We start from the raw sequence: 22,888 nt of genomic DNA on the forward strand, positions 1-22,888 counted from the left end.
GGAGAATGTTCCATGAGCACTTGAGAAAAATGTGTATTCTGTTGTTTTTGGATGGAATGTCCTATAAATATCAATTAAGTCCATCTTGTTTAATGTATCATTTAAAGCTTGTGTTTCCTTATTTATTTTCATTTTGGATGACCTGTCCATTGGTGAAAGTGGGGTGTTAAAGTCCCCTACTATGAATGTGTTACTGTCGATTTCTCCTTTTATGGCTGTTAATATTTCCCTTATGTATTGGGGTGCTCCTATGTTTGGTGCATAAATATTTACAATTGTTATATCTTCTTCTTGGATTGATCCCTTGATCATTATGTAGTGTCCTTCTTTGTCTCTTCTAGTAGTCTTTATTTTAAAGTCTATTTTGTCTGATATGAGAATTGCTACTCCAGCTTTCTTTTGGTTTCCATTTGCATGGAATATCTTTTTCCATCCCCTTACTTTCAGTCTGTATGTGTCTCTAGGTCTGAAGTGGGTCTCTTGTAGACAGCATATATATGGGTCTTGTTTTTGTATCCATTCAGCCAGTCTGTGTCTTTTGGTGGGAGCATTTAGTCCATTTACATTTAAGGTAATTATTGATATGTATGTTCCTATTCCCATTTTCTTAATTGTTGTGGGTTCGTTATTGTAGGTCTTTTCCTTCTGTTGTGTTTCTTGCCTAGAGAAGTTCCTTTAGCATTTGTTGTAAAGCTGGTTTGGTGGTGCTGAACTCTCTCAGCTTTTGCTTGTCTGTAAACGTTTTAATTTCTCCATCAAATCTGAATGAGATCCTTGCTGGGTAGAGTAATCTTGGTTGCAGGTGTTTCTCCTTCATCACTTTAAGTATGTCCTGCCACTCCCTTCTGGCTTGTAGAGTTTCTGCTGAGAGATCAGCTGTTATCCTGATGGGGATTCCCTTGTGTGTTATTTGTTGTTTTTGCCTTGCTGCTTTTAATATGATTTCTTTGTGTTTAATTTTTGACAGTTTGATTAATATGTGTCTTGGCGTATTTCTCCTTGGATTTATTCTGTATGGGACTCTCTGTGCCTCCTGGACTTGATTAACTATTTCCTTTCCCATATTAGGGAAGTTTTCAACTATAATCTCTTCAAATATTTTCTCAGTCCCTTTCTTTTTCTCTTCTTCTTCTGGAACCCCTATAATTCGAATGTTGGTGCGTTTAATGTTGTCCCAGAGGTCTCTGAGACTGTCCTCTGTTCTTTTCATTCTTTTTTCTTTATTTTGCTCTGCAGCAGTTATTTCCACTATTTTATCTTCCACCTCACTTATCCGTTCTTCTGCCTCAGTTATTCTGCTATTGATCCCATCTAGAGTATTTTTTATTTCATTTATTGTGTTTTTAATCGATGCTTGATTCATCTTTAGTTCTTCTAGGTCCTTGTTAACTGTTTCTTGCATTTTGTCTATTCTATTTCCAAGATTTTGGATCATCTTTACCATCATTATTCTGAATTCTTTTTCAGATAGACTGCCTATTACCTCTTCATTTGTTAGGTCTGGTGGGTTTTTATCTTGCTCCTTCTCCTGCTGTGTGTTTTTCTGTCTTCTCATTTTGCTTATGTTACTGTGTTTGGGGTCTCCTTTTTGCAGGCTGCAGGTTTGTAGTTCCCGTTGTTTTTGGTGTCTGTCCCCAGTGGCTAAGGTTGGTTTAGTGGGTTGTGCAGGCTTCTTGGTGGAGGGGACTACTGCCTGTGTTCTGGTGGATGAGGCTGGATCTTGTCTTTCTGGTGGGCAGGTCCACGTCTGGTGGTGTGTTTTGGGGTGTCTGCGGACTTTTTATGATTTTAGGCCACCTCTCTGCTAATGGGTGGCGTTGTGTTCCTGTCTTGCTAGTTGTTTGGCATAGGGTGTCCAGCACTGTAGCTTGCTGGTCGTTGAGTGAAGCTGGGTGCTGGTGTTGAGATGGAGATCTCTGGAAGATTTTCGCCGTTTGATATTATGTGGAGCTGGGAGGTCTCTTGTGGACCAGTGTCCTGAAGTTGGCTCTCCCACCTCAGGGGCACAGCACTGACTCCTGGCTCCTCAATTTGGGATGATTTGTTGTCTATTCATGTATTCCACAGATGCAGGGTACATCAAGTTGATTGTGGAGCTTTAATCCGCTGCTTCTGAGGCTGCTGGGAGAGGTTTCCCTTTCTCTTCTTTGTTCTCACAGCTCCTGGGTCTCAGCTTTGGATTTGGCCCCGCCTCTGCGTGTAGGTCGCTGGAGGGCGTCTGTTCTTCGCTCAGACAGGACAGGGTTAAAGGAGCAGCCTCTTCGGGGGCTCTGGCTCACTCAGGCCGGGCAGGAGGGAGGGGCACGGAGTGCGGGGCGAGCCTGCGGCGGCAGAGGTCGGCGTGACGTTGCACCAGCCCGAGGCGCGCCGTGCGTTCTCCCAGGGAAGCCGCCCCTGGATCCCGGGACCCCGGCAGTGGCAGGCTGCAGAGGCTCCCGGAAGGGCGGTGTGGACAGTGACCAGCGCTCACACACAGGCTTCTTGGCGGCGGCAGCAGCAGCCCCAGCGTCCCACGCCCGTCTCTGGGCTCCGCGCTTTCAGCCGCGACTCGCGCCCGTCTCTGGAGTTCCTTTACGCGGCGCTCTTAATCCCCTCTCCTCGCGCACCAGGAAACCAAGAGGGAAGAAAAAGTCTCCTGCCTCTTCGGCAGCTCCAGAGTTTTCCCGGACTCCCTCCCGGCTAGCTGTGGCACATTAGCCCCCTTCAGGCTGAGTTCTCGCCGCCAGCCCCAGTCCTCTCGCTGCGCTCTGACCGAAGCCCGAGCCTCAGCTCCCTGAAATATTCTTGATTGTAGTGGTGGTCACATGGGTGAATACATTTGTCAAAACTCATTAAACCTTACACTTACATGGATGTCTTTAATTATATACAAATTATATCACAATAGCATAGTGTTCTTTAAAAAAGATTTTTAGTGGCTTCTATCTCTGGCAGTACAATGGACTAGATATACTTTTTAATTCTATCCATGAAAGCAAATAAAAATATGGGTTAATATTTAATGCTTACATTAAAATTTATACATTAATGTAAATTAAACATAATTATAAGTTATAAACATAAATTAAAATTTATGATTATGAAATTTTTACTCACAGCTAAGTCTCATGATAGATTATCATTGCTTTTAAAATCATTGTATTTAAAAATGGCTATTTTTTTTTGGCTTAGGTTTGTGGAAATATGAGAACAAGTAAAGGCTATTTACTCAGAGATCACTATAGCAAGAGAGTCAGACACCATCACTTGTTTTTCAGCAGAAACTCAAAGGCAGGCAGTGGAGTAGGAAAGCTTCACAGTGGAACAAAGGGAAGGCTTCAGGTGTGCCCTGAATAGAGACTCTAGGTCTGGGAAAGCTGTAAGTGGACTAACTAGAAGCATGGCATCCATGTGATTGGTTAGCGGTACGTATTCGGCTTTCTCTGGTTAGTCCTAAGTTGGAAGCAGGAATAAAAATTAGGAAAGCTGTCAGTCATTCATCAGATCCTGGCTGTTTGAGGCTGATTGTTACAGGGATTATTGTTTGACTTCCTGGACCATTTTCTAGAGATGGTAGTCTGACTTCCTACAAGTTTGACTTACAGATAACACAGCCTGGCTTCCTGGGCCAGTTACTGTAGGTAATGGACTGGTTTTCTGGTCTGATTGCTATAGACTGTGGGTCACAGTTCCATTTTTATATATGGTCTGGCCATTGTCCATTTGTATGTTAAATTTCTCAGGTTTCTATAACCTGATCCTTAATTTAAGCCCCAAATCATCATCAAATAGCTAAATCTCTTCTCAGGTATTCTATCACTTTAATCTTCATAATGAAAACTACTAGGAATCTTTTAACCTCTCTTTTTTAATTGTGTATCCATGTATGTATGTATGTAGTTATTTAAATTGAGATAGAATTGTCATACAACATTGTGGAAGCTTAAGGTGTACACATGTTGATTTGATACATTTATATATTGCTATACAGTTACCACCTTAGCATTAGCTAACACCTCTATCATCACATAATTATTACTTTCTTTTTTGTGGTGAGAACAATTAAAATTTAGTTTCTTAGCAACTTTGAAGTTTATAATACAGTATTGTTGTCTAAAATCACGATGCTGTGGATTAGATCTCCAGGACTTTTTCATCTACTAGCTGCGAGTTTGTACCGTCACACATCTCTCCATTTCCCCCACCCCCCAGGCCCTGGTAATCACCATTCTACTGTCTGTTTTTATAAGTCTGGGTTTTTAATATTCCATATATAAGTGACAGAACACAGTATTTGTAGTCTAAACTTGCCATCTAAGCTGAGCACACTTGTGATCTTGGAATTAACATTCCCTGTCCCCCTAGAGATGCCTTTTTCCTCTTTCCTGTATTGGATCTCTTTCTTCCTACAGTCCATGCTCTCCTCTCTCAGTTCATTTCTCTATTGCTGTGATACACATTAACTTCTTGAGAAAAATCACATGGGAGGTAAATATGGGAGACTTAGAACATCCAAAACTCTTTTTAGTCTGACTTCACATATAAAGTGGTAGCTTGGAAAGGTTGAAATTCTCTATTCGAAAATACATTTTTTCAAAAGATTTCCTTCAGAATTTTAAGGCTCCATTGCCTTTTCACTTTCAAATGTTGCTGTAATTCTGATTCCCCATTCTTTACATGCAACCTCGTTAGTTCCTCTCTGGAAATTCACGGGATCTCTTGCTGCCCCTAACATTCTAAAATTTCACATTGATGCATCTTAATGTGGAAGCCTTTTGATCTGGTGCTGGCAAATTATCTTGAATTACTTGGTTGTTTAATTCCTCCCCTTTATATTCTTTGTCCTATTTCTAGAACCCCTTCCTTTAGGGGTTATTTGATTTCAGGGACTAGTTCTTTAATTTTCTTATAGTTATCTCTCCTCTTTTTTTCATCTCTTTGCCTTTTTTTCCCCATTTTCCATTAGATTTCCTCAAACTAATCTTCCAACCATTTAATTGAGTGTTTCATTTGTGCTATTCAAACAATCACCTGTTTTTAACCCTATCTTCACATCCAGATATTCCTGATACTGACAATTCAGAAACATTTGGGGGGCGGGGCGGGGTGTGCAACATAAATCAGGTTGATTCTTGGTCTTCCACAAAGCCAGTTAAGGAATTAACCTTCTCATTCTACCTAGAGTCAGTTTCTGCTCTTTTATTTGCTTTCCAGTTTTCAAAAGTTCTTTACTCTTACCTCCAGTCCTTGTGGTTTTAAGCCTTAACAAAAATATTTTTGCTAGCATTTTATTGGGGTTTTGGGAGAGAGAAAAAGTAAATATATGTGTTTAAACTTCCTTCTTTACCAGAAGGTACTGACCAAGACAACCTTAGCATTCCCCTCAGCTCGACTAAACTTTACACAGACTTCTTCCTGACCCTTGGCCCCTGACCTCCCTCTGCTTAGAGCATTTACTTTAGAAAATTTGGCATCACAAATTCTTTCTCTCCCACTGAGACATAAATCTTCTCCTAGCCGCTTGCCACACCCAGGAACATCTTCTCTAGGACCTGGGAGCCACTCCTCTGATATGTAATCTTCAAGGACAGTGTCCCCGTATCCCACTCTTTGTGGGAGGGTAGGAGCCTAACAGCAGACACAGATGATCAACCTCCCCACTAACATCCTCCAATATTTGTTCACTAGCTCACCTTAGTGTTCAAAAATTCTCCCCACCTTTTGTTTCAGCAGAGTTGAGTTCAATCTCTCTCCCCAATTGCAATAGTCTTGAACAAAGTCTTCCTGGACTCTTTGACTCTGGTACACTTTTTCTTTACAGTATGGATGCATTTTTATTTTTAAAAATTATTTGGATTGGGCTTCCCTGGTGGCGCAGTGGTTGAGCATCCGCCTGCCGATGCAGGGGACACGGGTTCATGCCCCGGTCTGGGAAGATCCCACATGCCACGGAGCGGCTAGGCCCGTGAGCCATGGCCACTGAGCCTGCGCGTCCGGAGCCTGTGCTCCACAACGGGAGAGGCCACAGCAGTGAGAGGTCCGCGTACCACAAAAAAAAAAAAAAAAAAAAAAATTTGGATCAGTAACTGATAAAAGCAAATATTGTATCTGGAAACATATCAGATTTTTAAAACATTGTCCAACTCAGTAAACATTTCTTGAGCACTTGTATATTGTGTTTGTATTATGCCAGGCATTGAAGATACCACAAAAAAAGTAATAAATTCAGGAAGTGGGCAACACATCCAAAAGAATGCATTATAGATATCAAGTTTGATTTGCTTACTTATAACTGAGACAAAGACTAGCTTTGTGATCTCAGGCAAATTCATTCTCTTCTCTACATCTCTTATTCTGAAAAATAACAGTGTTGCACTACATGGTTTATAAATTTCCTGTTTGACTCTCAGATTCTGTGACAAGTTTGAAGTAATGCAACAACTTGTTTTTGGCAATAAAGTTACTAAAATATTTTTAAATTTTTACTTTAGTCAGAATGTACTTAAATATGTTAGTAGTTTGTTTCAGTGGTAGGACTGTATAGGAATAATACAGGATTCAACTAAGCATAGCTGAGTTCTCTGAGAGGTACTCACAAATCAATATTTGAGCCTTATCTGAAATCCTAGCGATTTTTTCTCTTTACAGGACATAGTTTCAAGGTCCAAAAAGTATCTCTGGAGAGTATTACATTTTGGAGCTTGCTCAAAGTTCTTCTATAAATACTCCAGCAAAGGAAAGAAAACAAGCCATCAGCAATCACTCTGACAGGGATTTATCGAGCAGCCCAGAGTGTTGGACTGCAGTCCAAACTCCTGGCTTGGTTATAAAGGCAGCAGAGTCATCATTCAAATGGATTTAAGTGCCCATTGTGTGTAAAGACCTTCCTTGCCTCTCAGGGCCAACAAGTTAAGATGTATAACAGAAGCCTCTTAGCCTTAGGGGGTGCTTGGCACAGCAAAATTCAAAGGCAGTAAAGATAACTACACCCCAACTGCTGGCTGAGTTCAGCTCAGTAGTCTGTAGTGAGGCTGTGGAGAACCCATCGAAATCTGTTGTCGCGTAGAGTTGAGTTGGATTCCTGGTCTATTGCCATCTACTAGTTGTGTGGTTGTGGGCAGGTTAACTTAACCTCTTTGAGCCACATAGAGTTGTTGAAAGAATTAAATGAAATAAACTATGTGACATGCTTAGCACATTCACTGGCATATAAATTGTGCTTAATAAGTATTAGCTGAATTTATTAATAGTAAGAGTTAAAGGTAGAGGTAGCAATGGTAGAAATTTGGTCCACCTTATATACATTGTAGCGAATCAGAATATGCCCCCTCAAAGTATGCCACTTTGGCATAAATATTATTTTGAGCTGAAGATACTTCAGACACAGCAATGCAAGAAGGGCTGTGACCTTTCTATCTAAAAGCAGGCTCTAAAATTTCTTGTGAGAAAAGTGCCCTCCCTGTACCAGGAAGGGCAGGATGACTCTTAATCACCAGAGACTCTTAGCCCAGAGATGTAATGTACATAACAAATCTTACTAAAACAGCCCTTATCTTCCATTACTCCCCCCCACATACTTACCTTCCCACAGCTGGCCACTTCTAGGAGTCTGAACCCCTTTTTCTTTATCTTGTCACTTCTCCACAAATCTATTATTCTTTCTGAAGGTGCTATATAAGCCCCAAGTTGTAAGCATCCCTTTGAGTTATGCATCACTGAGCAACTCCTGAGTGTATTTGCACTGCACAAGTTTATAAACTCTGTTTTTCTCGTTAGTCTGACTTTTGTCCATTTAATTTCCAGAGCCCCAGTCCCAGAACCTAAGAGGGTAGAGAAAGGGGGGGGGGTTCCTCCTGTTTTTTTTACAGTTTGTACATATGTAAATTTGTGATAACTGTGTTTATCCAGAGAGACACTGATCTTATCTATTGATTTAGGAAGGCTTTATAGAGGAGGTAAAAAAAAAATCACAGAATGATGGCTTACTAGAATAGAGGGAACTGAGGAATTTCAGTGTATCCTCAAGCAAGAAAGAGATGAAGCAGAAGATGCTTCACAGGTTGGAGGAACTACAGAGTCATTATGATTGTGGCAGCAAGGGCCAGGAGGAGAGTGGTGGGAGATCAGGTCTGAGGCCAAGGAAAAGTTTCTGAATTTCACCTCAGTGGAAGTGGAAGTCCCCTGAGGGTTTGAGCAGCAAAGTGACCTGCTCTGAATGCAAGGGAAATGGAGCTGCTTCTCTGCAGTCAAAGCTGGCTGACTGGAGTTTTGACTGGATGGTTTACATTGACACAAATAAGGAGGGCTAGAGAAGAAGCATTGAGAGAGCTCATTTTTCTCTAGATAGCTTATTTTGTTTTAAAACCTTGCTCTGCAATTGGCTGAGGGACTTATCTGTCATAAACTCAACCTCTGGCCTTAGTGTGGCTCCACTAGATGCTACAGGCTAGGCCCCTAGATGAGGTCTGAGACAGGTGGACAGTGGCCTTGCGTCAGTATCCTGCCCCCTCTCTCCATGTGGCAGAAGCAGGTGGAAAGGGAGGGATTGTTCCCTGCGAGAGAGGGTTGAACTGGTGAGTGTGAGAGGCAGCGTTGGAAGCAACTGGACAAGTCAGAAGAGGCCTCGGCATAGGGAACAGGTTGTGTCAGTATCATTTCAACCACAGTTCTATTTCATTGCCAAATGCCAGTTCTTGGCGGTCATAAAATGTTAGAGCTGGAACAAAATAGTTTAGAGAATCTCAAGTCCTACAAATGATCAAACTGTGCTGAGGAACCCTGGGATTCCACAAAGATGATTCACCTGGATTGTTTCTGGGACAATCCAGAAAGGGGTTGTGAGGGAAAAACAGTGGGTGGAGAGGAGTCTCCTCCCTCTTTACCCTACTGCTTCCATCTATGTTAGATTGGATATTTATCTAAGATTTTGCTTGAAGGAAGAGTTTTTCAGCTAAAAAAAAAAGTTTGAAAATCAAAATCAAATTCATCTTAACCACCTCATTGTAGGGATGAAGAAAAAGGTTCAGATACTAATTACAAATGTTCTGGGCAACTGCATCTCAAACCAGACCTCTCAATCACTTACTGCCTAGCAGCAATGCTATTTAATGAGCAGTTACTATGTGCCAGCCACTTGACTAAATTTTTTATAAACTTTATCTCATGAATCCACCAATAACCATATTAACTAGGTATTAAGGGTCTTATTAATGAGAAAATTGAGATTCAGTGAGGTTAAGTAATTTTTAAATGCCTCACAGCTGAGTGCCAAAGCCAAGATTTGAACCCAGGCTAATCCATCTGACAACTAGGCCATAACTCCTAAGTTCTATCTTATCCTCAAACAAACAAACAAACCTGTCAGCCAAGGAAATTCTCATTGCCATCCAAAGAAATGTGTGAAAATGTTTAGAACAGCCATAAAAGCTAATATTATAATATTTATAGAGCTTTTAATATTTTAACACATTTTTCCTGCAGTGCTCACTATAAGCAGAGTACTCTTCTAGGTGATTTACAAATATTAACTCATATAATACTTCCAATAGCTCTAACAGGTAGTTACAATCAATATTCCCAAATTGCAGATGAGGAAAACTGAGGCACAGAAAAATTAACTAATTTACTCCTTACTGGTAGAGGAGAGATGTAACCTATCAAATGCTACACACAGAAGAATTCATTCAGGAGAGAGACTCCTTTCAAACCTGCACTCTCTTCAATATGTGCTTCTGAGGGAGAAGAATGTGAGAGATTTTATGAGCCAGAGGTGGATGGGATGGCTTTATTCCTGTCATATCACTTTGGCTAGAAGCCAGTCACATGACCTCAACTAACAGCAAGGGAGGCTGGGAAATGAGCTCTGGTTGTGTGCCCTGGGGGGAAGAGGAGAAAACTGGGTGAACATCTGGCAATCCCTTCTACTATAGAGGAAGACACTTTAAATGATATAAAAGATACTCAACCTACTTGGAGGAAAAAAGCCAATTTCTGTGGTTAATTTTTTTAAAAACTACATATCTAAGAAATTGGTTCAAGATGGCGGAGTAGAAGGACATGCTCTCATGCCCTCTTGCAAGAACACCGGAATCACAACTAACTGCTGAACAATCATTGACAAGAAGACAGTGGAACTCACCAAAAAAAGATACCCCACATCCAAGACAAAGGAGAAGCCACAATGAGATGGTAGGAGGGGCACAATCACAATAAAATCAAGTCCCATAACTGCTGGGTGGGTGACTCACAAACTAGAGAACAATTATACCACAGAAGTCCACTCACGGGAGTGAAGGGTCTGAGCCCCATGTCAGGCTTCCCGACCTGGGGGTCGGCAACGGGAGGAGGAATTCCTAGAATATCAGACTTTGAAGGCTAGTGGGATTTGATTGCAGGACTTCAACAGGACTGGGGCAAACAGAGACTCCACTCTTGGAGGGCACACACAAAGTAGTGTGAGCATGAGGACCCAGGGGAAGGAGCAGTGACCCCATAGAAGAGTGAACCAGACCTACCTGCTAGTTTTGGAGGGTCTCCCACAGAGGTGGGGCTGTGGATGTGTCTCACAGTGAGGACAAGGACACTGGCAGCAGAAGTTCTGGGAAGTGCTCCTTGGTGTGAGCCCTCCCAGAGTCTGCCATTAGCCCCACCAAAGAGCCCAGGTAGGCTCCAGTGCTGGGTTGCCTCAGGCCAAAAAACCAACAGGGAGGGCACCCAGCCCTACGCATCAGCAGACAAGTGGATTAAAGTTTTACTGAGCTTTGCCTACCAGAGCAACAGCCAGCTCTACCCACCACCAGTCCCTCCCATCAGGAAGCTTGCACAACCCTCTTAGATAGCCTCATCCACCAGAGGGCACATAGCAGAAGCAAGAAGAACTACAATCATGCAGCCTGTGGAACAAAAACCACATTCACAGAAACATAGACAAGATGAAAAGGCAGAGAGCTATGTACCAGATGAAGGAACAAGATAAAACTCCAGAAAAACAACTAAATGAAGTGGAGATAGGCAACCTTCCAGAAAAAGAATTCAGAATAATGATAGTGAAGATGATCCAGGACCTCGGAAAAAGAATGGAGGCAAAGATCGAGAAGATGCAAGAAATGTTTAAAAAAGACCTAGAAGAATTAAACAACAAACAAACAGAGATGAACAATACAATAACTGAAATGAAAAATACACTAGAAGGAATCAATAGCAGAATAACTGAGGCAGAAGAATGGAAAAGTGACCTGGAAGACAGAATGGTGGGATTCACTGCCAGAGAACAGAATAAAGAAAAAAGAATGAAAAGAAAGGAAGACAGCCTGAGACCTCTGAGACAACATTAAATGCACAAATATTTGCATTATAGGGGTCCCAGAAGGAGAAGACAGAGAGAAAGGACCCAAGAAAATATTTGAAGAGATTATACTTGAAAACTTCCCTAACATGGGAAAGGAAATAGCCACCCAAGTCCAGGAGGAACAGAGAGTCCCAGGCAGGATAAACCCAAGGAAAAATGCACTGAGACACATAGTAATCAAATGGAAAAAATTTAAAGACAAAGAAAAATTATTCAAAGCAACAAGGGAAGAATGACAAATAACATACAAGGGAACTCCCGTAAGGTTAACAGCTGATTTCTCAGCAGAAACTCTACAAGCCAGAAGGGAGTGGCATGACATATATAAAGTGCTGAAAGGGAAGAACCTATATCCAAGATTACTCTACCCAGCAAGGATCTCATTCAGATTCGACAGAGAAATCAAAAGCTTTACAGACAAGCAAAAGCTAAGAGAATTCAGCACCACCAAACCAGCTATAAAACAAATGCTGAATGGATACAAAAACAAGACCCATATATATGCTGTCTACAAGAGACCCACTTCAGACCTAGGGACACATACAGACTGAAAGTGAGGGGATGGAAAAAGATATTCCATGCAAATGGAAATCAAAAGAAAGCTGGAGTAGCAATACTCATATCAGATAAAATAGACTTTAAAATAAAGAATGTTACAAGAGAAAAGGAAGGATACTATATAATGATCAAGGGATCAATCCATGAAGAAGATATAACAATTATAAATATATATGCACCCAACATAGGAGCACCTCAAAACATAAGGCAACTGCTAACAGCTATAAAAGAGGAAATCAACAGTAACACAATAATAGTGGGGGATTTTAAGAGCTCACTTAGAATAATGGACAGATCATCCAAACAGAAAATTAATAAGGAAACAGAAGCTTTAAATGACACAATAAACCAGATAGATTTAATTGATATTTATAGGACATTCCATCCAAAAACAGCAGATTACACTTTCTCCTCAACTGCGCATGGAACATTCTCCAGGATAGATCACATCTTGGGTCACAAATCAAGCCTCAGTAAATTTAAGAAAATTGAAATCATATTAAGCATCTTTTCTGGCCACAACGCTATGTGATCAGAAATCAATTCCAGGGAGATAAACGTAAAAAACACAAACACATGGAGGCTAAACAATACATTACTAAATAACCAGGAGATCACTGAAGAAATCAAAGAGGAAATCAAAAAATACCTAGAGACAAATGACAATGAAAACACGATGATACAAAACCTATGGGATGCAGCAAAAGCAGTTCTAAGAGGGAAGATTATAGCAATATAAGCCTACCTCAAGAAACAAGAAACATCTCAAATAAACAATCTAACTTTACACCTAAAGGAACTAGAGAAAGAAGAACAAACAAAACCCAAAGTTAGCAAAAGGAAAGAAATGATAAAGATCAGAGCAGAAATAAATGAGATAGAAACAAAGAGAACAATAGTAAAGATCAAGAAAACTAAGAGCTGGTTCTTTGAGAAGATAAACAAAATTGATAAACCATTAGCCAGACTCATCAAGAAAAAGAGGGAGAGGACTCAAATCAATAGAATTAGAAATGAAAAAGGATAAGTAACAACTGACACTGCAGAAATACAAAAGATCATGAGAGATTACTACAAGCAACTCTATGCCAATAAAATGGACAACCTGGAAGAAATGGACAAATTCTTAGAAATGCACAGCCTGCCAAGACTGAATCAGGAAGAAATAGAAAATATGAACAGACCAATCAGAAGCACTGAAATTGAAACTGTGATTAAAAATCTTCCGGGCTTCCCTGGTGGCACAGTGGTTGAGAGTCCGCCTGCCAATGCAGGGGACACGGGTTCGTGCCCCGGTCCGGGAAGATCCCACATGCCGCAGAGCAGCTGGGCCCGTGAGCCATGGCCGCTGAGCCTGCGTGTCCGGAGCCTGTGCTCCGCAATGGGAGAGGCCACAACAGTGAGAGGCCCACGTACCGCAAAAAAAAATAAAATAAAAAAATAAAAATAAAAATCTTCCAACAAACAAAGTCCAGGACAAGATGGCTTCACAGGTGAATTCCATCAAACAAACAAAAGTCCAGGACGCGATGGCTTCACAGGTGAATTCCATCAAACATTTAGAGAAGAGCTAACACCCATCCTTCTCAAACTCTTCCAAAAAATTGCAGAGGAAGGAACACTCATTCTATGAGGTCACCATCACCCTGATACCAAAACCAGACAAAGATACTACAAAAAGAGAAAAGTACAGACCAATATCACTGATGAATATAGATGCAAAAATCCTCAACAAAATACTAGCAAACAGAATCCAACAACACATTAAAAGGACCATACACCATGATCAAGTGGGATTTATCCCACTGATGCAAGGATTCTTCAATATGAGCAAATCAATCAATGTGATATGCCATATTAACAAATTGAAGAATAAAAACCATATGATCATCTCAATAGATGCAGAAAAAGCTTTTGACAAAATTCAGCACCAATTTATGATAATAACTCTCCAGAAGATGGGCAAAGAGGGCACCTACCTCTACATAATAAAGGCCATATACGACAAACCCACAGCAAACATCATTCTCAATGGTGAAAAACTGAAAGCATTTCCTCTAAGATCAGGAACAAGACAAGGATGTCCACTCTCACCACTATTATTCAACATAGTTTTGGCATTCCTAGCAATGGCAATCAGAGAAGAAAAAGAAATAAAAGCAATACAAATTGGAAAAGAAGAAGTAAAACTGTCACTTTTTGCAGATGACACGATACTAGATAATAGATAATCCTAAAGATGCCACTGGAAAAATACTAGAGCTAATCAATGAATTTGGTAAAGTTGCAGGATACAAAATTAATGCACAGAAATCTCTTGCATTCCTATAATGATGAAGAATCTGAAAGAGAAATTAAGGAAACACTCCCATTTACCACTGCAACAAAAAGAATAAAATACCTAGGAATAAACCTACCTAGGGAGACAAAAGACCTGTATGCAGAAAACTATAAGACACTGATGAAAGAAATTAAAGATGATACCAACAGATGGAGAGATATACCATGCTCTTGGATTGGAAGAATCAATACTGTGAAAATGACTCTACTACCCAAAGCAATCTACAGATTCAATGCAATCCCTACCAAATTACCAATGGCAGTTTTTACTGAACTAGAACAAAAAATCTTAAAATTTGTATGGAGACACAAAAGACCCCGAATAGCCAAAGCAGTCTTGAGGGAAAAAAACAGAGCTGGAGGAATCAGCCTCCCTGACTTCAAACTCTACTACAAAGCTACAGTCATCAATACAATATGGTACTGGCACAAAAACAGAAATATAGATCAATGGAACAGGATAGAAAGCTCAGAGATATACCCACGCACCTATGGTCAACTAATCTATGACAAAGGAGGCAAGGATATACAATGGAGAAAAGACAGCCTCTTCAGTAAGTGGTGCTGGGAAAACTGGACAGCTACATGCAAAAGAATGAAATTAGAACACTCCCTAACACCATACACAAAAAATAAACTCCAAATGGATTAGAGACCTAAATGGAAGACCGGACACTATAAAACTCTTAGAGGTAAACATAGGAAGAACACTCTTTGATATAAATCACAGCAATATCTTTTTTGATCCACCTTCTAGAGTAATGGAAATAAAAACAAACGTAAACAAATGTGACCTAATGAAACTTCAAAGCTTTTGCACAGCAAAGGAAACCATAAACATGACGAAAAGACAGCCCTCAGAATGGGCGAAAATATTTGCAAATGAATCAACAAAGGATTAATCTCCAAAATATATAAACAGCTCATGCAGCTCAATATTAAAGAAACAAACAACCCAATCCAAAAACGGGCAGAAGATCTAAATAGACATTTCTCCAAAGAAGACATACAGATGGCCAAGAAGCACATGAAAAGCTGCTCAACATCACTAATTATTAGAGAAATGCAAATCAAAACTAGAATGAGGTATCACCTCACACCAGTAAGAATGGGCATCATCAGAAAATCTACAAACAAGAAATGCTGGAGAGGGTGTGGAGAAAAGAGAACCCTCTTGCAGTGTTGGTGGGAATGTAAATTGATACAGCCACTATGGAGAACAGTATGGAGGTTCCCTAAAAAACTAAAACAGAATTACCATATGACCCAGTAATTCCACTACTGGGCATATACCCAGAGAAAACCATAATTCAAAAAGACACATGCACCCCAATGTTCACTGCAGGACTATTTACAATAGCCAGGTCATGGAAGCAACCTAAATGCCCATCAACAGATGAATGGCTAAAGAAGATGTGGTACATATATACAATGGAATATTACTCAGCCATAAAAAGGAATGAAATTGGGTCATTTGTAGAGACGTGGATGGATCTAGAGACTGTCATACAGAGTGAAGTAAGTCAGAAAGAGAAAAACAAATATCGTATATTAACACATATATGTGGAACCTAGTAAAATGGTACAGATGAACTGGTTTGCAGGGCAGAAACTGAGGCACAGATGTAGAGAACAAACGTATGGACACCAAGGGGGAAAGCGGCAGTGGGGGAGATGGGGTTGGTGGGATGAACTGGGAAATTGGGATTGACATGTATACACTAATATGTATAAAATGGATAACTAATAAGAACCTGCGTATAAAAAATAAAATAAAATTCAAAAGAAATTAAAAAATAAAAAATAGAAAACTACATATCTAGGAGAGCTAAGCGACATTAGGTGGTGAATTTCTTTAGCAAATGACAGACCAGTGCCGGCTGCTCTCAGCCCCAGTGCCCTGCAATGCTGGCTGCCTCGGGACCACTCTGCAGCTCTGAACCTCAGTTTCCCCGCTGGTTTAGGTCTGGGTTTAGACCTGTGGTCTGATCAAACCTAAGGGGAGAGGTCCCTGGCTTCCTCCGGGAACCACACAGCAGGTAGTATGAGCTATTCAGAGGCCTGAGGGATGAATATCACGTATATTTGGGGACAAGATTCTGCCACACCTCAGGAAGTTGGCAAGGAAAGTGACGAATCAAGGATAAGCAAAGTACTTGGGAAGAAGTGGTTGACCGCCCCCCAGAACACATAGACACTACCCCCCAACCCTGCTCCCCCAAAGCTGACCTAAGCACACAGCCTACGCTGAGAAGGGGGTGAGGCCCTTGCAGGAAAACCTCAGCGCAGGAATCGCTCACACTAAGCAGATGGTGACCAGGTGAGCCCCTAAGAGGCCATGCTGGCCAGTGCGGTCTGTGCGGAACTGAGGGGCCCAGGCCCAGTCCACCCTCACAGCTGCCCTGTAGGAATTTGGGGCCATGGTTGCCAGGAATACCCTTTTTTTCAAAAGAAACAGAAAATCGGGACTTCCTGTGAGTCTTTTCATTCTGAAGTGTTGATATCTATCTTAAACATTTTGTTTAAAACGACAAGTTAATTAAAGCATGTGCCTAGGCCAGACTGACCCCAGGCAGATAATCCGTGACTCGGGATTAGGTCCACAGGCCTCAGTCAGCTATAGAGAACTGTCTTTGTCAAATAAGAAGTCACTAACGACGACTGCTCTCCCATGTGTTCCAGGATGGTCTTTATTTGTGGGAAGGGAGGAACGGTGCCCTAGAACTTGATAAACATGAACCAGTCAAGATAAAGATGACAGGGCTTCCCTGGTGGCGCAGTGGTTGGGAGTCCGCCTGCTGATGCAGGGGACACGGGTTCGTGCCCCGGTCCGGGAAGATCCCACATGCCGCGGAGCGGCTGGGCCCGTGAGCCATGGCCGCTGAGCCTGCACGTCCGGAGCCTGTGCTCCGCAACGGGAGAGGCCACAACAGTGAGAGGCCCGCGTACCGCAAAAAAAAAAAAAAAAGATGAAGATGACAGGGTGATGGCTTACCGCTGAGATGAATTTTCATCAGGACGGAGGGGTCCTCATTCTTCCCGAAAAGACTACAGAGCTCAGAGATGTGGCCTCACGTCCGCAGAACTCCGTGCTCCTTCGCAGGTCACAGCTTCCGCAACCCTTCCCTCCGAGCGACCGCTCCGAGCGCCCCCTAGCGCAGCGGCTCTCCCGCTGGCTGGGCTGCTTCAGCCCCGCAGCAGGCGGCAGTTAAACTAGCCGGGAAATTCCCAGGTTGATTTTCCCAGGTTGAATTGAAGACAGTTGGGTTGAGTTAAAAACAGACTTAGCTTGATTGTTTACACAAAGCCTGCGGGGTTACCTTTTGTAGATCAAAGAAAGTGGATCAACCATGCCTCAGCTCAACCCTCCTAATTTCTTGTATACGTTCAGAATGTGAGAATCAGGTTTTCTGAAATCAAGGCTCACACAAACCTCAAAGAGAAACACGTGGGTGAGAGATCCAAGGTGACCCATTTGGATTCTGTTGCAGGCGTGGCAATCTCCCTCCCCAATAACCCCCTGACCCTCAGGGTGGGGTGGGAGGAAAGAGTTGAGAACCACATGCGAGTACAAAGGACAAGCTTTTTAAGAAAAACATAATTTTCTTTAAAAACTATTTATTATTTAAAATATTATTTATTAAAATATAATAAATGGTTGTTATATTTTAATTTATATTTATTTAAATTATGTTAACATATAAGCTATCATTAATATAGATCAATTTTTATAATTCTTAAAATTATTTTGATTTAAAATTATTAACAGAAAACAAACTTTATAACTATGATAAGCAATAGATTTCAGTTATAATAATATAGATATCATGTTGAAGAAGAAGGAAGAAAAGAACTGGAAGTGAGCTGGGAAAGAAAGACAAGGAGTCATAGGAGAAAGAGGTAAAACACTGCTGAGAGTTGGAAAAGTTTACTGTTCAAGCTGTTGAAGCTGCTGACCAGCTAGTGGATTCTCATCAAGTCGTTAAACCTCTCTTAGCCTTTTTTTACCTATAAAAATGGAAATTACACCACTGACCCTATCTATCTACCTTATATCTACCTTGTATGCTGTCAGAAGGCTTAATGGGATTTTTGTGAAAGCACTGGAACATTACAAAGTACTATAAGGCAGTAAGATAGCCATGATAATGTAGTTTCAATAATATAAATGAAAAAGCATAGAAGGGGACAAAAGCACGTGAGGAGGGTCCAAAGAATAGGGAAGTCGGAGGGGGTGCTCCACGGGTCCTGCCTGCTGCAGTGCAGCCACCAGAACAAATTTTCTCCTGTTCTTGCCGCCCTTTGAAATTCAAGTTGTCTTAGTAATCTCTCTTTGTAATGAGAGGTCAGCTTTATTTCCAACTTCAAAGTTTGCATTTTAAGTAAATGCTTGTTCTGACACAGATTTTGGAAAGTGTTAAATGCAGAGAGAAATTTAGAGATTTACAATGGCCTGAACTATGAATTTCTGTGACGTTGAAAATTCTTTATCCTCAACTTTTTATCATAGATCGTTTTCCTCCCATTGTAAGTGCCTCAACCTGCAGCTGAGAGCTGAACTTCAGGAAAGACATGATCTCCCTAACCCTGGGTTGTGCTGGTGCAATGAGTCTATCAAGCAGATTTCATCTTCTCACTTCGTGGGGTCTTCCAATACCTTAATGCAATCCAAACCCCCTATTGTGACAAACCAGCCCCTTGACACGCTTGCTCCAATCCCTTTTCCAACTAGTCCCCTAATAAGCAGGATGACACAGTGCTGCGGCCTAGAAAGTGAACAGTCCAGATTGTATGTAGAGGATGGAGGGTGTTAGGGGTGTGGGTCTCCAGGTAAAAGCAACAGTGATGAAATGATACACCATCTGATGTGCTTGAGCATAAAAATAATTGGTTGATATATAAATAATCTGATGGGGAAAAAAATCAAGTCTCAGTGTATAGAAAGTACAGCAATTATAACTCCAGGAAAAGAAACATTTTGCTAGGATAAAAAATGATAAGATGATAATAGTGGATTACTTGGGTTTTGCTATGAATATTATTTACCAAAGCATACTAATGTGAATACCCTTACTGACCTTATTAAAATGGGATATAACTATTGGGGGGATGGCAAGAGAGGAAGTAGGGGTGGAGAATATAGGAGCACTAAATCTTCAGCTATCATAACAGAAGATCAATAAGTAATATCCAAGTTTTAAAAAATAGCTCTGTAAGCACGCTATTTAGAACTCTAGAAATAAATATCATTCCCTTCCAGTTTACCAATTATAGGTTTGTCTTCATGCTCCAGATGCTCGATTTGAAAATGTCTTGCTCTTCCAGGAAACTTTATATAGCTAATAGCCAATATCCCAAGGCACAACATATAATACACTTAGGTTAATCTCACTATTACAGATAATGGATGTGAATCCCTCTTTTGAGTCTTTTCTTGAAATTCTTGAATTTTTCTGACCAACATTTTATAAGATAGAATTGGATAATCATTATTTTTTATCTTATTATTATGACATAGACAAATCATCCTGAGACCACAGGTCCATTCTGCCACTTTCTGGCTGCCCATTGCACTTGCATTATTAGCGCTCACTTGCCTATTTGGTGAGCGTCATTTCAGTTAAATCCAGTGATATATCTTGAAAACTATTTCTACAGTCACATAGAAACAGCAACACCTTGGAAATTCTTCAGAGAATAAATGAATGAGGGTCATTGTCACCCACCCCTCCCCCCACCGCCTTGTTGTGGAACTCTTTCCTCAGGGTGCCAAGTGACATTGGGCATCTGACCTATGGACCTAGTGATGATATCAGTGACAGCTCACATAGAATGTTAGTAATGGTTAATTTTTTTTTTTTTTTTTTTTTTTTTTTTTTTTGGTGGTACGTGGGCCTCTCACTGCTGTGGCCTCTCCCGTTGCGGAGCACAGGCTCCGGATGCGCAGACTCACCGGCCATGGCTCACGGGCCCAGCCGCTCCGTGGCATGTGGGATCTTCCCGGACCGGGGCACGAACCCACGTCCCCTGCATCAGCAGGCGGGCTCTCAACCACTGCGCCACCAGGGAAGCCCGGTTAATTATTTTTAATATAAAAATTAAATACACATAGAAGTTCTAATATTTTTACCCTTTATTCTAGTGGATTGTCTTTGACACTCCACCAGGGGGTCCCAGGGTGTGTCTTTAGATGGCTGACCTCAATGCACTCACTTCTCAGCCTCTCCTAAAATGTCCCAGGCAGAAGGGAGGGAGTGTGGGCCATCAGGTCTCTAAAAGAAAGGGAAGCTCTGGCCAATGCGGAGCAAGCAAGACATTTCCTTGAGTTTTGTTCTATCTTAACATTTTATGCACATTTTGTCTTCCATGTAAGAACTCTCTATGTATCTATGCATGTTTTAATCAGGCACACTTGCATCAAACTCAGGTAAATCTGATTGAAAGTGACAGTCCAGGCAGAGGCCTGTGTTTGGCATGTTGTTCAAGTACTTCATCTTTGTCGCACATTAGTAGGATAAAGGAGTAATGTTGACCTGAATTTATCACTGAAGAAAGCTAGCTATTGACCAGAATGTTCATTGAAATGTTCCCCAGAAGTCTCTGGCTTCCTAGAAATATTCATAAGAACTCTAAGCTTCCAGGTAATAACTTTTAAAAGCCACCCGTTTCATTGCCCAATAACCATAGGCTGCCTTATGCTTTGATAAGGCTGGTTGGCTGCTCATAATAACTCAGCAATCAAAGAACTGAGTTTGAAATATCTAGTGAAGGGGGTGTAAAGGAGACACGCAGTTCCAGGTGTCAGTCTGTGGGGAACAGCAAAGACACTGCTCAGATAATCTTTCATTTCAATTTTGCACTGAGCTAATACAATCCTGTTGCAGAAGCCATTCATTTTAGAAGCGCAGTAGGATAAAGGCGCTAATGGGAATACAGACCTTGTCCTCCAGACATGGACATAAATAATACAAGGCAGAAGCTTAAAATGTTATAAATGAAGTGTGGATGCAGGGCTAAGGAGTTGAGCAGAAGGAAAGATTTCTTCTGACTTGGAAAGAGGAGTGGCAGCGGAGCATAGGTGTTGAAATCTTGGGGAAGGAGGCATTGTGGAGGTCCCGGCTAAGACAGCCAAAATGGGCAGAAAAGGGAAGAAACAAGCAACCAAGGGGCTAAAGCAATGATTTCTAAAAGGGTTGAAAATATTTGGTTTTTAATGGATAATTTAAATAGCCATTTATTTGGGTATTTCGAATCCTTTTTCGTTCCTATAATTGATTATGTGTGGTACAGTGAAGACATTTTTATATTCATCACAGTGGCAGTTTACTCTCCAGATATATTTGCAGCCATAAGTGTTGTAATTTTAAAGCATGAATGTAGAAATTCAGAAATGCTAGTTCCTAGATCATAGGACATCTACTTCATATGTATTATTTGAATTAGTCTTCATTTTTATAGGAGCAAAGAAAATTAAATAGTACTAAATGGTTTATAACAAAAAACAGGTGCCCCTGCCTTGCCCCTCCAGCTCCCCCATCCCTGGTTCTGATCCCCAGAGGAGGTGACTTTAAATTCTTTAACCATTTTGTTTGATATTTATTTCTAGATTTCTAAGTAATGCTTATGTGAGTTTTTTTTTAACTTTGGACGTTACCTATTGATTTTCTGTTACATTGGATGAAAATTTAGTGCTTCTGTATTCTCTACTCCTACTTCGTCTCTTGCCATTTTCCTAACAGCTATATTCCATTTTTATTTAGCTAGGTGAATAAAAGTTTCTGACATTAGTATGTTCATGGAAACAATATTCACTGTAAAACCTAAGTAGCATACAATTATTATATTGTCTTTCTGGCAAAATGTTTTGTTCTCCTAGACTTATAACTGTCTTGTTTTTTTCCTTTATAGTATTTTATGTATTGAAGCCTTGATTTTCCTGCATAATTATTAAAATTATACACACTACAATTTTTATAATTATTTGATATATTGTTAAATTAAACAAGGAGGCCGTTAGACTGAGGCGACTCTAATCCTATGGAAGCCTACATAAGCAACCCAAAATCTAAGCCTGCAAATGCTTCCAGGTTACGAAAACGCTAAGGACAACCAATCACAAACATCCAAGGAGGCTTCAAGCTATAGCCAATCAAATCATTTCCTTTCTTTGCTGCAACTTTATCGAAGTCTCCCCTGGCTCCTGTGGGAGAGAGCCCCTACCCACTTCCTGTTTGGTGCTACCAGATTCCAACTGATTTTTTTTAAGAAACTCTTAAAATTTGTAATATACCTCAGTTTATCTTTTATACAAACCACCTTTTAAAAACACTTAAGCACACCAGAGGGTCTTTCTATCTTTTTCTTTATTTGTTTATTTATTTTTCCTGGAGGACACCCGCCTGCCCCCCTCAGCCAACTCCTCATACAGTCTGCTCTGTTTGCTTGTTAAGCCTGCGACACAGTGTCATCCTGGGACTTTTCTGTTATTTTGTTAAGTTGGATTATCTGTTTTCTGGCTGTCATGGAGATACATATTTTTTTCAGCACCTTCTCTCTTTTTTCTACCCTATTCTGTGGTAGCCAGGCTCAAAGAGTCTGCAGTGACCCATGCTTCCTGATGTTTCTGCCCTGTGTAGTTCTCTCCTACGCGGACCGTGTGGCAAA

The sequence above is a fragment of the Mesoplodon densirostris genome, chromosome 12 (genome assembly GCF_025265405.1).
Source record: "Mesoplodon densirostris isolate mMesDen1 chromosome 12, mMesDen1 primary haplotype, whole genome shotgun sequence".
Taxonomy (NCBI): Eukaryota; Metazoa; Chordata; class Mammalia; order Artiodactyla; family Ziphiidae; genus Mesoplodon; species Mesoplodon densirostris.